The following is an 18,604-nucleotide window of genomic DNA, read 5'->3' on the forward strand; positions in this document are numbered from 1 at the left end:
TTATTAAATGGTGCAGACCATGCTTAACAAGTTTTTTTATAAAACAAGTTGGTAGTCATTTTTTAGTTTGATTTGAATGGGATACGAATAAGAAGATATTCGTGATATCATGTTGATAATCTTCAATTACTTACTGCTGAAGCACACGCCATATAGAACACTATATGAATTTTCTAATTTAATTTTTTTTATAAACCTATAAAAATGATACTTTTGAAATTAGAATGTATATTCTATTATTATGGAGCAAAACGAGGGCTAAGGGGTTACTATCTCGTGGTAAAATTTTAAATTCAATTTTCTATTACCCTACATTAAAAAATCTTGTGAATGCGTATCTAAGTATATAATATGGTTATAACTATAATGACATAGGTACCTACCTATATTAATATTACATAGTAATATAATAAAATAATTTAATATTAAATTACAATTTTTGGTCGAGATTATAACTTATATGATTTATATAGTAGGTAACTAATTTTTTATTTCAATTGAAATAAGTTTATTTCTTTGTAATGAGAGAAATTATTGAATAGACAAAGATGTTTTTTCAGTGGTTTAGAATTATTAACTAAATATTTATATAAAATATACTTTTAATTTTAAAAATATTTCAGTATGTACAAAAATATAGTAGAGTTGAGTTGAGTATATTATATATAGGTGATAAATTAAATATTTTATATTTTAAGAATCTGACATATTTAAAATTAAAATATCGTTCATTTTATCATAGAATATTAAAATTGTTATGATTCGTTTTAGATTTACTGATGTAATATGTACATTGAGTTGTTAATATTACTAGATATTGATTAAGTCATTTATCTGCGTTGTTGTAACTTAAACAATAATAATAAAAGAAAGTATATGTAAGTAAGTAACCGTTCTGCTATACAATTATACAAACGTCTAGTAGGAGTTGAATGTTCCTATAGTTATTGAATTGGTCACTGTACTGTTTAATGGAGTAGTTAAATTTGAATTTAAAGATACATCATTCATCACATATGAAAACTATTTTGAGTGGAAACAATCTGTCAAGTACTAACTATGTCTGATTTTCTATCAAAAATCACGTTCAAAGTTGAAGTATTTTTCTTTTACAAAAGTGTCCTCAGACAAAAAAATAAAAATAAAAAAGAATACACATCGTTCTAAAATTAACACATCTATCACTTCACTTAGAATATAAAACTTGTTTTCATTTACACTTTGTTATCATGAATAAGATATACATATTTATATTTATTTATTAATGTTCCGCTTTGATGAAGTATTAATAATCAATGATAATAATGAATAAAAAGAAGGTTAATTTAATGACATATATAATAGCTAAAAATATGAATTTTATTATTTAAGTTTTATCAAAAATTTAAGAACTATTTTTCAGATTACATAAAACCTAATATTCAATGTCTTAAATGGATGAGTATTAAGTATTATAAATTTTAATATGTAATGCGCAGCGTAAGACAGAATATCAATAATTATTCATAGGTACCTCCCAATATTTATTTTATTAAAATAATGATGGTGGTATTGAAGACAGGTAGTTTCAGTATTACAAGGCTTTAAAATATATAAACATATCTAATAAAAATATAATGTACATTTTTAAGGGAAAATTAAAGGGACCTATATAGTTGCATTTTATCCAGAATTAATTTTTATTATTTGAGGGGTTGTTCATAAAAAAGTACCCTGTAATCACTCGTGATGCATGAGTTCGTTCTTAAACTGCACGTTGGCTACGTTGTGACATTTTTCGTATCACTGTCGTCTGTCACTAACTATAATATATTTTTATTTCAAATTAATCAATTAGTATTTATTATTTTTTTTCTTAAATTTCATTAAAATTGATGATAGAATTAGGGGGAGTCATAATCCCTAACAATTTTGGATACGTTACTGTTCTTATCGACAATTTGATTTTAGACTATGTTTGGGTATACAAAGTAGACAATGCATTTTCAGTGGGTAGTGTTTAAACTTATAAAACTATTCCTGCGAACTAGTTAGTCGTGAACCAGTAAATATGATTAGAGTTTAATGTTGTAAGTTACTGTTTAACCGAAACTGTAGTCTAGTTATTATATATACATATATGAGACTTGCTGTCGAGTTAAACGAAATAAATTTGCGGCAAAAACGAGTCACCCAACATTGCGTGGGGGTTGGTTATTTATTTTTTTTTTTAATGCCATTTATGGTATCGCGGTGATGGAACACTCCCAAAGCCCACGCGATTCCTATTCTTCTACAGCATCCGGTTTTAAGAACGCATTCGACACTACGTTTAGTACGTAGTACATTGCCCATGGCACAGGAATTCAATGGGTGAGGTTTTTTACAGGTCAATAATTGTGGCGAAATTTTTCTCTCGACACTACGACTACCGCGCAAATGCCTTTTATATATCTCCCTGATCTAATTATTATTATTGATTATTATAAAACATTATATATTACCGCGAATTCAATGACTTTCTAGATTAAAAATTTTATATCAAGTAATATTTTACAAGTATGATATCTAGCAATTTTTTTTAACTCAGTATTCATTGAGAGAACATTTTAGTCTCTCTTTTTAGAAATTTAAAATATACTGTTATTTTTTTTTTTATCAATTTTATGAAAAGTGTGTGTGTGTAAATTATAATTATAAAGAATAAATGAGATAGGAAATTGTTAGAGTAAAAAATTATTATTTTTTTCTGGATAATTTATTATCATGTGGATTATATGCGTAAATGACAGCATGTTTATAAAAATCAACTATGTTTTATATATTTTGAGAAATTTTTTAAATTTAAAAAATTAATCCTCAAAGTAGTTACATTAACACAAAAAATAATGATCATTTAATCGTCTAATAAGCTTGAAAAATCTAATAATATAATAGGTATATATTGTAGTAATATAATATAGTATTCCCACACTTAGTCATAAATATATACTAATAGATAAGACATCCCTATACAATATATTATTATTGAAGAGGTTATCAATTACCATAATGGTTATATGTGGCTGTGGGAACAGTTTATAATAGAAAAATCTCGTATCAATCCTCAATATGTCAAATTATGAATTTTAAAAAATTGAATTGAATTAATTTCAACATTATTTCTTATTTGTTATCATTGTAAAAATGATAATAATATTTGTCATATTGTGTTTTGATTCTGTGTTACTATTCTATATTAATATAGTTTAATATTATCAATAGTGACGATACCACAACATTGAACGCATGTAATGATTTTGGTAGGTAACTAACATGTACTTCAATTAAATTTAAATATAATGTATGTCTTATCACTCCTATCCATCATATAAAAAAATAAACATTTTATGTATTACAATTCTATGAATATACCTAATTACCAATTAAGTAAAAATTATATAATTATCTACATAGATACGGAATGGTCTGTTGGAAAGTTGATTAAGTTCTTGTGGCAAGTAAGTAAGTAGTATTGGTTCTTACTAAATTTTTTACAGTATGCAAATTACAGACTATAGTGAAATAAAAATTATTGCGTTCTAATTTTTAAATTGCTTATCTTTGTATATATGTAAAAAGTGTGAACATTGTAGGTGGTAGTTACAGTATACATAATATTTAATAAGTAGGTATGTTATATAGTTAATATAAATCTGAATGTAACATATTTGTACGCATTTAATAACGAATTGTAATTATTACTTTTTTTTCTGTTATTAACTATTTTTATTTATTAGGTCTATCTGCATAACAACTATTCCTATACTTATTATTTTTCATGAAACAATTTTAATGATGCTTTACTTATGTCCAATATGTAATGAAAAAAATGTCTCTTATTTAGTTTCAACACGATAATTTCATTTTCTGTAATGTTTGTAAGATAATAAATAAAAGTGAAAGTAATAGAAAAAGAAGTTATCTATAACATAATATAAAAAGCAATCATGTAGAAAAGCAACATATCTACCTTGTGATTAAAATTTTATTTTTATTAGTTCTTTAAACAAGTGTTAAAAAAGTGTATAAATTATAAATTATTTAATATTATGTCTGTATTAACATCATAATGTGGGTATAATAGTGTAAACTATATTGTATTAGATATAAATAATAAAATATAACACTATTGAATTAATTTAAATTTTATATTATTCTAAAATTAGAGAGGAATAATTGGTAGTTTATGTGAAATGGTTAGTTGACAGTTAAGAAGGTATACACAAACTATTATTATGTATTATATTTTAAATTGGTTTTATATTATATATATACATAATAATATTAAAATTTATAACATACTATTAGCCAATAGATAATCATAAGTATATTAATAAACGATATATTGGAATGATTGGATTATATTATTAAGTTGTTGATATTGCTAATAATTAATAGTATTGTGCATACTGTATTCCATATTATTATCATTAGGTTAGGTTTTATACCAATTATTTTCACATTTAAATATTATTATAATTTATGGTATTCGTCTTTAAGGTGTAAAATCTCGACGTATTCAAAGCATTGATTTTATATTTACGCATTGACAAATGTACATTTCGTGCATAAATGCATAATATACATTTTCAGGTGAAAATGCAGCACAAAGTCAGTTTAATTGTTAGTAATGTGCAGGCTGATTTATGAGTTATAATATTGTGTGGTTTAATACATAAATTGCACAACACTTAGGATTTTTACTAGATGAAAAACATGCGAAAGATATTCATTATTTTAATACCCAGGACAAAGTGTCAGAACATAATTAAGGTCCTTAAAAATAGCGGTAATATTGTTATGTAGTCATTATAATAAACGATTATTTTTATATTTATTAATCTATTATCCGGGGCGCTTTTTATGAAAAAAATAGATTTTATAAATCTTAAACAGAATATAGTTTTGATTTTTTGTTACCTTAGATAAAATATTGTTGTGGGTAAAATAATAATAACCATACACAAAATTACAATTTGTATACTAAACTTAAAAAAAAATAGTTTATTAAAACAATTAAATTTATGTAGAAATGACAATTTACTATTGTATAAGAAATCATAAAATTTCACTTTCGAGTCACCAATTTCGAACTCTATTTAAGATTATAGTATCTTCCTTACAGCGCTTATGGATAGGTACAAAAGTTAGCATCATAAACTCTAAAATGATTTTTCGTACACGAATAACTATGAAGTGTATCATAATTCTGAATGCTTAATTGATTTAATTATAAGTATATTTTTATTATAAGATATTAATGGATTTTAATAAAATATAAGTATTGTTAAAATGAACCTAAACATACGTATACTTTAAGCCAAAATGTAAACTACATTTATCGAGTGAACACGGTTTATTTCAAATAAACAATTCTATATTTAAATTAAACACTTGGATATTTGCGGCGTCCGTGTGTTGAGTTCTCGGCGCGCAGCGTTACGACGACAATACTGTTTTGGCCGACAGATAGCGGATGGAGAATGTGCGATTTTCAGCATTAAAATAGTCTGGCTGTCTCCATTTATCTTATGTTAACACCGCACATTTATTCAATTCTATCCACGCGTCTTTGAACAATTCATACATTTATTACTCCAAATACTATTTCGTATGCGACTAGGATTATATTTTTTCATTTTAGCAGACAAAATTATATTTTGAGTTAATCCCGTATATTATTATTTTTGAGATATCTAACCTAGGTATATAACTCATATTATACTTCACTTTAAATTATACTTTCGTTGTGTATCAATTAAAAGTAATTTTAATGATTGAATGTAAATATTTATGTATTAATTTGTATATGTATAGCCGGTATAGGTAATTTATAGTTATTACTGCGCAATGCACACAGTATTCTAAATGGCCAATAGTTTCTTGATCGTGATCAAAATGTTCAAGTTTTTTTTTTATCTTCTTTTGATAATAGATTTTGACAGTTAAAATATTGGGTAAAAAGCTTCATTAAAATAATGTCTATTATTTAATTTTTTTACAATCATAAAATAATTTTCCTCGACTTACTAATTTTAGTAAAATAGCTACTAATATTTTTTAATATAAATGAACAAATAAATAAACGAAAAATCGACATAGCTTAAAATTTAAAAATAAATAAATCTGTAATTTTTAAATTACTATTATTTTGTAATTATGAAATAAAACAAATTACCTTCATGTGTATATAACAAAGAATTTTCATAAATCATTCAAAGAAATTACAGAATTTCTTGATGATACCATTAATGGGGGTAGTTAACCTTTCGCTTTGATCATTTTTTCTGAATAATGAACAATTTATAAAAATAAAAATGATTTGGACTACTCACTTTATGTGTACCTATAATTTAAAAATCAGGGCCCTGATGCCTTTAAATCAGCTTCTACAATAGTTACATGATTTCAGTACCCTCTATTTATTTCTTTAAGTTATGCCAATGTAACAAACGCCGTGTGAGGAAAAATAATGGCAAAGCGAGAGTACCGCGTGAACGTCGTCACCGGTTGGGGCGTCGCAGGTTCGGCGGTATCCGCGCGCGACGGTACGCTGTTATGTTAACAGCGTCGGTCCGTTGTCGGCGCCGGTGCTGTGGTGTCGTCGTTGGAGCGTTGTCCCGGCGTTCCTCGTTCAACGTGCGCGCGTACGTTTTTTCGCGATTTCTGTTAATATGTTTTTTGTCATTTAAATCCTCATGATTTGAAAAATGAATGATGACTTCGTCATATAATATATAATTTATGTATTATACAAGCGATATATTCTCTCAAACTGCACTTTCAGCCGATCGTTTGGCTTGCAATAAAACGTATTTAAATTTTTTCTTTTTTGGACGCGTATACGCTGCCACCACCATCGCAGTCGGAGTGTTTCGATTCTTGTTATCATATTTGTGTCATTGTCACGGGTTCCGCGCGTCCTCTGCGTGGCGGCCGTTTAAGGACGTACAGGTAAAAAACGTCCAGGTCATCGTAGAATATAAAAAATAAGTAGTAGTAGAAAATTAGAATATAGCATTTACCGGCGTTGGTGAAATATATAATAGTCATTTATTGGTCAATACGAGTTCATTCGGTGGACAAAAAATTATAAAATTCTATGATTTACATTTTAATGTAAGGAGAAAGGCATATTAGAAGTTTAAAAATATTATGTTTCTATATAATGTAATTAACATTAGGTTTTAAAAGTTCATGTTCCTATCATAAAAAAATATTAAAATTATTTATTTTAAAATTTAAACAAAATTTAATTTTTTTTTTGTTACAGTTAACATATTTTTAATTGGGTAAATAAAAATATTTTAGTAGATTAGGTTGGATAAAAACAAATATAATCTAGCTTATTAATGAAAATATAAATTATGAGTTTCTTGATGAAAACTTAAATTATGGTCACCAAAATATTAATTATAGTAGGTATGCATTTAAAGATTAATTAAAATTATGCAGTAAGTATGTGAATATACATTATACCAACGCATAAATCAGTTTATACGATTTAAAATTTAGCTATTCAGATTATTTAAGATTGAGATCATGGATTTTTTTGCTATTATCATTATTTATATTAATAGTGTTAAGTTTAAAATTTGTACCTACTTTACTGCTTCAAATTACTTGTAATAACTATAACATTAAAATAAAAAGTATGCCGTTGATTATTATGAATATAATTATTATTTATACTCGATGTAGACTTAAAAGTAAATTCATTAAATAATTTACTTATATTACGCGTACAATTTATTTCAATTAATCATATTCTATTGAATAAAATATAATATGTCACATATTATGTAGGTATGTGAGAACGTTATGTTCTGTGTAATTCATGTAGTAGTGTAATGGTGCTGTGGTGGTAGTTAGAAGGTATTGTACATTTAAGTGATTTCTATAGTTTTGTCATAAGAAGATAATGTGTATTGAATATATTATAATGATTTATTCTCGTAAAATTACGGACAAATAGAAAAAAATACATTGTTATAGGGAAGATATTATTATTTCTCGTCACGTTGCAGTTTAATTGGATGAAATATTATAAGCAATAATTTTGAAGTCACATGTATCTTACATGCATCTTAATAGTATTTTTTTTAATAGTATGTCTAAAAATAATAATAAAAAGAGGCAAAGTAGGTAACCGCTATGCTATATAGTAGATGTCAAGTGAACCTTATCATTGAGAAAAGTCATTGCAATGTAGGAATGGGTTAAATTTGAATTCATTGATACATCATTACATTTAAAAAAAAAATTTACTAATCCAAGACACTATGTATTATGTAAGCCTATATTACTATATGTATATTTTATAATATATTTATATTGATTTTAAAGTAATTTATCTTAATATTAACTATTAGTAATACAGTAGATCTTACGAAAAAATTGTATTTAAAAATGTCATTATGTTTATACAATATAATAATGTACGTTAAATGTTTAATATTTTTAAACTACAACAAAATAATTCGTATCATTATTTTTTGTTTGAATTTCTAATTTTGTTAAAGTTAAACTTAAAATGTCTATAAAAAACTTGTGTTTATATATTTTTAAGATTTTTTGATTACATTATGAATTATTTAAGAAAAACATTGTCTTAAATTTTTTATTTATAGCTATAAAAATTGATCATTTCATAAATTTTTAAAAAGCTAGTGTCTACTTATAAAGAACCTTATGTTAAATTTTTAAGCGCTTTGACCTAGAGAAAAATTGTTATGCAACATTTATAGAAAATAACTAAACAAAATTAAAAAAAAAAAAATCAAATGTTTATAAATAGCTTAAAAGTTTCAAATATTTTGAATATTTTATTTTGTATTGAAAATACATAAACGTATCAAACATACGAATTTCAAGTATTTAGGGTTATTCGTCTAGGTTACATTAAAAAAAACCAAAATAGATTTTGTTAAATATAATACTAAAAACTGATAACTAAAATTGAGTTCTATTTTCTATTGATCTAGAAAGTTTTATTTTCAAATTAACGACGATTGTTGTGCTTAATGCGTTGTTTTAAGTTTGTTTTTAATTTAAAATTAAGAACTAATTAACAATATTTTTATGAAAGTAAATATTTTTTTTATGATTTGTTTAACATACGTTAAAGTAGGTATATACATACAGCTATGTATTTATATATGTTACGGGAAATGTAGAATACCGAGCAATGTGTACATTGCCCGGTTAATGTGGTTCTGCCCGTACAATGTGAAATTGTAAGCCACGAATTTTTTTTTTTTAATTAACTAATATTATTTTTATTTTTATTATAAATTAAATTTTATTATTACCTATTTATAGTATTGATTTTTTTTATAAAATAATGATTATTAAATTCATTTACCATAATATTAATAATATTTTGATGGAATAGCAAAAAAAATTAACAAATATTATCATTTCGTTTTTATTATAAATCTTATGATTTATAATCATCGAAGACGTATTGGCTAATTCTATTTCATTACGAGAATCAGCCTGCTCTTTTTAAAATTTGGGAGGACAGCGATATGATTTATGTACTTGTATTCTGTGTTGCAAGACGAATAAATGCAAGTATGAAAGACAGACAGACTATACAATTTCAAGTGACATGTTTCTAAATCTTGTGCAAATAAACACGAGTAGGTAGTAATAAAATTATAATTTATAATAAAAACAAAATGATAATATTTGTTAATTTTTTTTGATATTCCATCAAATTATTCGTAATATTATGATATATGAGTAAAATTAATAATCATTGTTTTATAAAAAAAAAAGTCAATACTATAAATAGGTAATAATAAAATTTAAGTGGCCTGGTGTGGCGCGGTGGTTGGCCTCAGTCACAAATGTGTTCTGAAGTCAAGCATCGGCCGGCGTTAACATTTGATTTAATCGTTTGCGGTTTACTTACTTTCTTTGGTTAGGTTTCCTTATTGTATTTTATTGTATATTCGTTTTTTATAAAACTTTTGATAAATTTATACTAGGCGTGTTGTACTTTTAATTAAATACACATTTATACGAAGTAATATATAGTCTTATTTAGGTAAAGTTTATGATTTTAGTTTATATTATCATTGTCATTATGACATGATCAAATATAAATTATTCACATTTAGCAGATAAATATTTTAACAGATTGCTGTTCCGTGTAACTCATAATTGACCGCGCATGGTCGTTATAAATAATAATAATACTTGCAACCTAGAACTCGCATTTATCTCTATATACAACATAACATCTAATAGATGGTTATATTTATATTTTATACCAGATTGAGTTTAAGATATGTATATTCTGAGGCATATGGTAAATATTGTTACATATTGTATTGTGTCTACTGTATATTATTGTAATACACTATCAAGATGTATAATACATTTTATAATATTAAAATATACTTTAAATAATAAATAATAATTGACTTTAGGAAAAAAATAAGAATTAATATTGTAGGATAATAATTCAAGACGTTGAAACCTTTAATTAATATTATTTATGAATAAGATATTTTATACTTGATTTTAAATGGGTATGTCAATAATTTCTTGGGTTTGTTGACCAAACATCAGTTTCTTTTCAGAAAGATATGATATTAAAAGCAAATTATTGTTCCTTGGACAATTGTCTATTTTGTTTAATACAACTTTTCATTATCTATTAAATGAATATGTATTTTAATATTATAACATAACATTTTATTAACTGTATTTTATATTAATATATCTATATTTGTAGTATGCACATATATATATATTCATTAAATCATCATTAGATAATAATTATTATAATAATCTAAATTATTAATTATTGTTATCTATTATTACATTTTGATATTTACTTACACAGTAATCTGCATAAATATGTTTTTAAAATATTAAAAGTAACTTCACGCGTTTTGAAACTGTCAATACATTTTTGTCGTTTAATCTAGTAATTTTGGAAGTATACTAATTTAAAAAATCTATTTTAATAAAAGTTGATAGTCGATAGTATAACAATAATAAGTAGGTATACATTTTTTAAATAGGTATTTTTACATTCAGGTACAAATAATTACATGTTGTTTTCAAATACATTTATTTTAAATTTAGGTTAGGTTAGGTAAATGTTTGTCTTTTATAAATCGTAGAAGATTATAGATAATAAATCATATTGAAATTGTTTATGACCATATAATAACCTAAAAATTATATGCTTACTGTGTTTTGACCGCGGAGTTTAAAATAAATGTTCTTAATCGAGTAATAAGTAGAAAAGTTATTTATATTTTTAACAGTAATTAATTATACAAATACTACACTTTAAATTCAACGTCAAAGTCACAAATTCTGCTAGTGATTTTTCCGAAAAAGTTAAACATTTTTTACCAGTGTAATTAATAATCGTGTTATTATATTTTGTTTTTGGGCACTACCTAATTGTTATTTATTTGTTCTAATCATAAACTCGAAGTATGGTTCGATTTGAAATGAACATTTCCTTATAAGATATTTTTAAATTACCGTATTTTATGAAAGGCTCATCAATATTCTATTTTTAGTTGAAATTAAATTTTCTTACAAATTATATTTTTCTTAAAATTGCTTAATTATTCTATATAATTTTGCAATAGTTTAACATTTTTAAAGTTTTTATAATATATATGTTAATTTGAATGTTAAAAAAGAAAAAAAAACACCGAAACAGTTTAGAGAAGTAAAAAGCACTTAGACACACCACGGAAGAAGTTAGTGTTATAACTTTTAGGGTATATTCTATTATTATTATTATTATCATATGCGTAAGTTATTTAATTTTAAATCTATTATAGTTGCTTATTTAAAATTTATACTCCTTTATTAATTTATATTAAGTAACTATATAAATATAAAGTTTATAAATATACTTTATAAGGATAGTTAAGTTATTAATAAAGAATACAAAATTGTATGTGAGTAAGTTATAAATATTCAAGAAAGAAATTAACTTTGAAGTTATAAGGTTTTTGATTTTTGTAATTTTAAAACTAGTTTCAATTCACGTTTGAAAAACAAAAGTGTCACTCGTTAATATATTTTATATTTTTATATTTTCCAGCAATATTGAATCATTTTAATTCTGCATAAATATAATTCTAAATAAATTCTTGCATAAATACTTTTATGAATGAATAGTATATAAAATTAAATGTATTATATCAATATTATATATTATAATTATTCTACAATTCAAGAAGGCTTATTAATTTAAATTGGTGAATTTCATTTATCAATTACTTAAAATTATAAATCCTAATTAGGACAACCCTAGTATAGCATTATATTGATGTATAATAATGCTTTTATAAATAGTGTTATACATATATAAATATTTAGGATTTTATTATTTAGCATTTTTATATTTAAGTTTAACAAGAGATAATAACAGCAAATAATAAAATTTAAACCAGAAATAGTTTTTTATAAACTTTTTCACAGTTTTACAATCTTCTTGACAACAATTTATTTTTAATGCTTACATGAAAAATTGATTATTATATAATACTGAATTTATAATAATAATTAATGAACAACTTTTAATTAAAAGTAATTTAGTATTTAAAAATTGAGAATCAAGTTTTAAACTTGAGAGTTGTTTAAATAAGGTGTTTATGAAATCGAATAAAAAATTTAAACTCAGTACAGTGATTCTTTTTAAAAATTGGAATTTAGCCAATGTTAATATAATAACTATTCCTATTGTTGCTTACATTTGATATCCAAATTTTTCAAAATTTTAAACATGGTTATTGAACTAATATATTAATAGTGTTTGTGTTTTTAAGTTATAACTTAAAAGTATTATATTTTTATATTATTTTATTTAAATCTACTGATAATATATTATTTAATATTTGTAACAATTGTATAATATCTTTAATTTTTAAATTATTTTAATTTTTAAATTAATCACTTTTATTTATAATTATGTTTAAAACTCAATTGAGATGTCGTGGTATATTACTTTAATTCGTATATAATGCATTTTATATTAAATGGATTGTATAGATTTTTAGTGAATCGAATTAGGTTTTATTATGTAAATTATTTTTTTTTGGTTTTATGTAAAGAGTGTACATGTTATTGAATGTTATATGTAAACAAGTGATCAAGAGGAATATAGTAGGAAATATATTGGCCATGTACAATTTGTTTGATTTATTTCTAATATAACAATTATTATTGCACACATATTTTTGATTGAAATAATTTTTTTTAGAGAGAATACTAAAAAATGGAATTTTATTAAAACAAGAAGGAATTACATATTATAGTCTTAATGTAGTAACCATCATAAACAGTTGTAAGTTAGGTAGGTTCTTAAATCGATTTCACTTAAATTTAAATGTGATTTATAGTGCACATATTATATAAATAATAAAGTAAAAGAAATAAGAATTAATTATTTTAATAAATGAGTAAGAATTTTATTGATTTTTTTTGTGTTTAATGAGTTTCATCACATATGTTATAACTATATAATATTGGTTATTGTCTTAAATTGAAATTTAAGTTGATGAAACTAAAAGAAAAACGACTGCTTAATTGGAAAATGAGTAAGAAACCTGCAACACAACTAATATTTATATATTTGGTTTGAATTTATTATTTTCTGTTTGCTTTAATGATACTGAAGTTTTATTCACTAATATTTTAAATTTAAACTAGATTTATTAATAATCATGTTATAATTAACATAATATCTATATAATTTAGTTTTGAAAAGATAAAATATTTTCAGACGTATAAAGTTTTAATATTTGTTTAAACAAATTTTAATTACTTAAAAAAAAAAAATCAAGAATATAATACAATATAATGATAATTATAATTTATTTAAACTGTTTGTAGGATACAGAGTTGAGATACTCTTGACGTATCGCTCATTTTATTATATGCCAGTATTGTGTTTAATTTTTAATTTGCATTAAGGCTATAAAAAATTTTCTAATATATTTATATTCTGGAAAAATAAATAATTTGATATCCGCTCAAACATAAAATAATATGAAAAAAAATTATAATATTGATACAAAAAAAAAAATATTTTTAAAATGAATATAATATGGTTTATGTATCTATATATTTTTATACGTAGAGGTGTCATTTATTATAAACTTACATGGAAATAATTCTTTATATACTACTTAAATAGTAAAATAATTTTAAAAAGTATAACTATCTAATGTATTAGAAATAATTATAATTCTATTAAAACAATACAAAAATGAATTAAATTGAATAAAAATATTTTTATCCTTTAAGTCTAGTACATATTTGATACAATGCAACTTTAAAAATAAAGAGTTAAATTTAATTTTTAACTTTGCGTTCTTATAAATTATTATATTTAATATCAAGTAGTATTATATTATTAAAAAAAAATTGTTTGTTTATATTTAATTTAAAGAATTAAGTTATATAATATCATATATATTTTTGATATAAAATTATAAATTTTAAATTTTAATCACTACATTCAAGTATTTTTAAATCCAATACATTATTTACTATTTTATTAAATATAATTGTATCATTAATCAAATATGTTATTGATATGTTAGTGTAGTGTATTGTTATAATATTTACAATTTAAAATAAAATTAAAATATTATTTAGATTATAATTCAGTATTTTTTTTTATATTAAAAATTTAATAGCAAAAATTGTAAATATCATAAAACTTATATTTTTAAATAAGTAATAGGTTCAAAAATATGGCTGGTAGATTAATATTTTTTTAAACATTTTATGAAAATTTAATATCTAGTGGAACAGAACTGGCTATTAAACTACTTTTGCGAATGACATTCATACTATTTTCAAATTTTTGAATGTCATTTTATCAACCCTTTTTTATTGTTTTAGATATTTAATTTCAACATTTGCCATCAATCTTTTGCTTGTATTGCTGAGGATACATAATATTTAAAAGATAAATTTGTAAAAATTCCAATTTAGGATTTTAGGCGAAATCGGTTGTGGTTAATATTGCCTGCCAGGAGTTATAAAATAGTTTTCAAAGTGTTAACATAATAATAATAATAATAATATAATTATTTTGCAAAACAAAATGAGACACAATATATAATCACATAAATTAATTAATTGCAGCACCCCCTATAAGCAAAGATTTTGCCGGGGGAGTGGTTCTTATATTAAATTAACTTAAAATTAATACATAAAATAATAAAATTAATAACAGCCAACATTAAGAAGTAGCAAAGTATAGTTATACAATTTTATAAACAGAGTAAAAGATAAAAGTATAGATTAAAAAAGTATAGAGATTAAAAATATAGTATTAAAGTTGACAAATTAATTATATAACAGACAAATAAAGACTTAGAATGTGTTGTTAAACTTGTTTAACAACACATTTAAATATAATAAAAATAATAATAATTTTATTACCTAGTTATAGAAATACAGGTTTCAGAAACAAATCTTAGCTTCTGAATTATCCATTTAAAGAAATATATTTCTAGTCAGCTTTCTGGTTCAGTTTTGTCGAAAACGAGAAAATAAATAAAATATATGAACAAGAGCATTTTTTTTATTTGTTTCCGTTTTTTCCCCTACATACTTACCACCTTGATTATGTTTGAACAAAATTTCATACATAGAATACGATATACATACATACATTCATAAAATGCAAGTTTTTTTTCATTTGGAAGTTGATTTTAAATTACTTAGCGTAGTCTCTATTTAATAACATAGTCGAAAAAATGAGAAATGTCCGACATTTTTTTGATAGAATTACCTACAGTAATTTTTTTTATTGTAAAAAACTTTCATTATATTACCTTTACCCTCAAAATCGTGTATAATACAAAACGACTTATTCATATATTAGAACATATTTCAACAAATCGGGTAAGTTTTTCAGTCTCTTGTATAGGCAAAAACTTTCTGATCTCCACGATTTCGACCTATGCAAAAGTTTTGGATTGAAAATAGCATAATATACATATTCGTTCTAGAGCACGCTTATAGACATTTCTGGCTATAATGATAAAGATGATACGAACAAAGTGGTTTGTATTTCGTTGTTTGAGAGTTCTACAAAACAACGGAAATACTTCAATATGGTTCCATTTATCGTGACATAGCTCATAAATTCGATTTTTCATGTTATTGTTTTTCAAATAAAACGACGTGAAAAATAATGGCTGTTGTTGGACTTTGATATTCAATATTTACTGGAACCAATGTCATAAAAATATGTAATGGATGTAACTTAAAAATTTATACCTATAGTTTAAGTTCCTAACTTATGTAAATTAATTTTTATAACAGATTTATATGACTGATAATTGATTAATACTAAATGATATTTGACAAAAAAAAAAAAAAAAAAAAAATCATAAACATTTTTTTATAAAATATGATTTTGATGAAAAAGATTTATTATTACTTACATATATTTATTATATGAAATACTTGAAAAAGTGAAGTATGATATTTCTTAGCATAAATATTACTTTTAGCAATATGTTATTATGTATTTATCAATGCATATTTTGTGGAAAATAATTACAAATAAAAACAAAATTCAGTTAAAGAGTTCACAATATTGTTTAGATTTTTTTTCTAAATAAGTAATTAATTCTGATTAGTATATTGTGATAACTGTGAGAATACAATAGTTTTCAACGAAGTTAAAATGTATGGTTTTAATTATAAATTTAAAGAAAAATATATGTAACTTAAAAATTAGGCACTTATTTTTAAGATATTCTATAAATTATCTAGAAGAAAAAACCAATATTTTAACGACGGGTTTTACTTAGAGCCAATTTCTTTTATTGTAATCAAAATTTAATTAATTACTATATTCAACTAAGATAGAGTTTAAAATTTAATATTAAGCGGTCTAACGAAAACTATTCATTTATTAACTGTATTTTGTGTTGTCTAATAATATATTTTTACTAAGAACATTGAATTCATTTAGCTCACAAACTAATATAAATAGTGTTTATTTTAATTTAATCCGAAGATATTACTGACCTAAATATAATACTAAGTGAAAATACTAACGTAATGCATAGAGTCGTAACTTATTATTTAATGTCAACAAAATTATTTTTAATATTTCTACTTGACAATATTTTATTTTACACAATTTTTTTTAAAATTTTTGCTTTAATATGCACCATTTAATTTAAATTGTTTTAATTTGTGAAGATAACTAGAAAAAATCCAAAAAAGTAAAAGTGAAAAGAATATGCAACTGCATAGAAATCCGTGCTCTACCCATAAAGATATTTGATATTTTGCTTTATTAAAGTATTTATTTTTATAGAATATATACCTATCTAGATTTTTTTTTTTTTTTTAGTAACTTCTTTTGTAATAATGAGTTAAATTATTTCCAACGATATGGAGTTATAATTTATTTTATAGTCACATTAAGTTAATTATTTTTCCAATACAAGCACCAAAGATTTAAAATAACACTTTATTTTGTACAAATTATTGCTTTAATATATATATAAAAATAATAATAATAGGAAATATATATTTTTTTAATTTTTAAATTAGAAAATTATACAATCTATACAAACAAAGTACAATAGGCATAAAGTATGGTTTTTTTTTTTTTAATTATGTATTTAAATGTTAAATTGTAGACTGTCGACATTTCAAAGTACACCATACTAATTTTCATTAAAAATTATTTACAACTTCACTCGAGCTCAATAATTGAAAATTTACCATTTACAATACCACTTTATCAGATAAATCTGTTTAACGTTGAACGAGATATTGCAGTTGATGTCGTAGTTAGTTATCTCTTAAAAAGTTAACTTAAATAATAAAGACCTTCTGTTGGTATGGGGTTCTATGTATTCATCCCTTACTGTTATTTGTTTTTTGTCAGTCATTCTAATAATATGTATTATGTGTACTTATACTAAATCGTTGTGGCGTAGTTTACCAACTGTACGCCGCTCAACGAATATAAAACGTTATCGCGTAAGTCATATTATTATAATTATTAAAGTTCCAGGCTAGTCGCACCGTGCGGATAACCGATGAGATTCAATTTTTGTGCGAGGTACGGTGGAAAACGGATTCATTTCTTAAAGTTGATAGTCAAATACTGTATTATATACCTGCCTACGTATGGGCGTATGGTGTGGTAACGGAAAAGTTTATCCCGCATTGGCGTGTCTCGTTTAACAATACTCGAGTTTACTTAAACATTATGTCGACGTGTAGATAAAACACTGCCGCGCGTGTTTCGACAGTATTAATGTTTAATACTAAATGTTTATAAAGCATATGTGCTTTAGCCAAAAACTCATAGGGGAGTATTGTAATAAACTATTTTAAAGTTTTCCTCAGCGATCTTGTGTATAATTATTGCAAATAAAAACAAATTCAATTATAGAGTTCACAATAATGTATTATGATTTTTTTTTTTTTTAAATACAATTTATTTCGTTCAGTATAATAGTGATGTACCTACTGTAACTGTGTTGTTGTGTGAATATAAAAATTTTAATGAGGTTAAATAAGTGGGCTTATAAAAAAATATATA

At 23.3% G+C, this 18,604-nt stretch overlaps 1 protein-coding gene across 2 annotated transcripts in view; it reads left to right on the forward strand.

Moving 5' to 3' along the window:
• Positions 1-6,612: 6,612 nt before the first annotated feature.
• Positions 6,613-18,604, forward strand: part of LOC112596539 (potassium voltage-gated channel subfamily KQT member 1) — a 246,064-nt gene continuing 234,072 nt past the window's right edge. For both annotated transcript variants that reach the window (XM_025342278.1, XM_025342294.1), the window contains exon 1: positions 6,613-6,975. The gene's annotated coding sequence lies outside the window, so the exon portion shown is untranslated. The remainder of the gene's footprint in view (positions 6,976-18,604) is intronic.

This window comes from Melanaphis sacchari, unplaced genomic scaffold, assembly GCF_002803265.2.
Source record: "Melanaphis sacchari strain LSU unplaced genomic scaffold, SCAv2.0 Contig0_pilon_pilon, whole genome shotgun sequence".
NCBI lineage: Eukaryota > Metazoa > Arthropoda > Insecta > Hemiptera > Aphididae > Melanaphis > Melanaphis sacchari.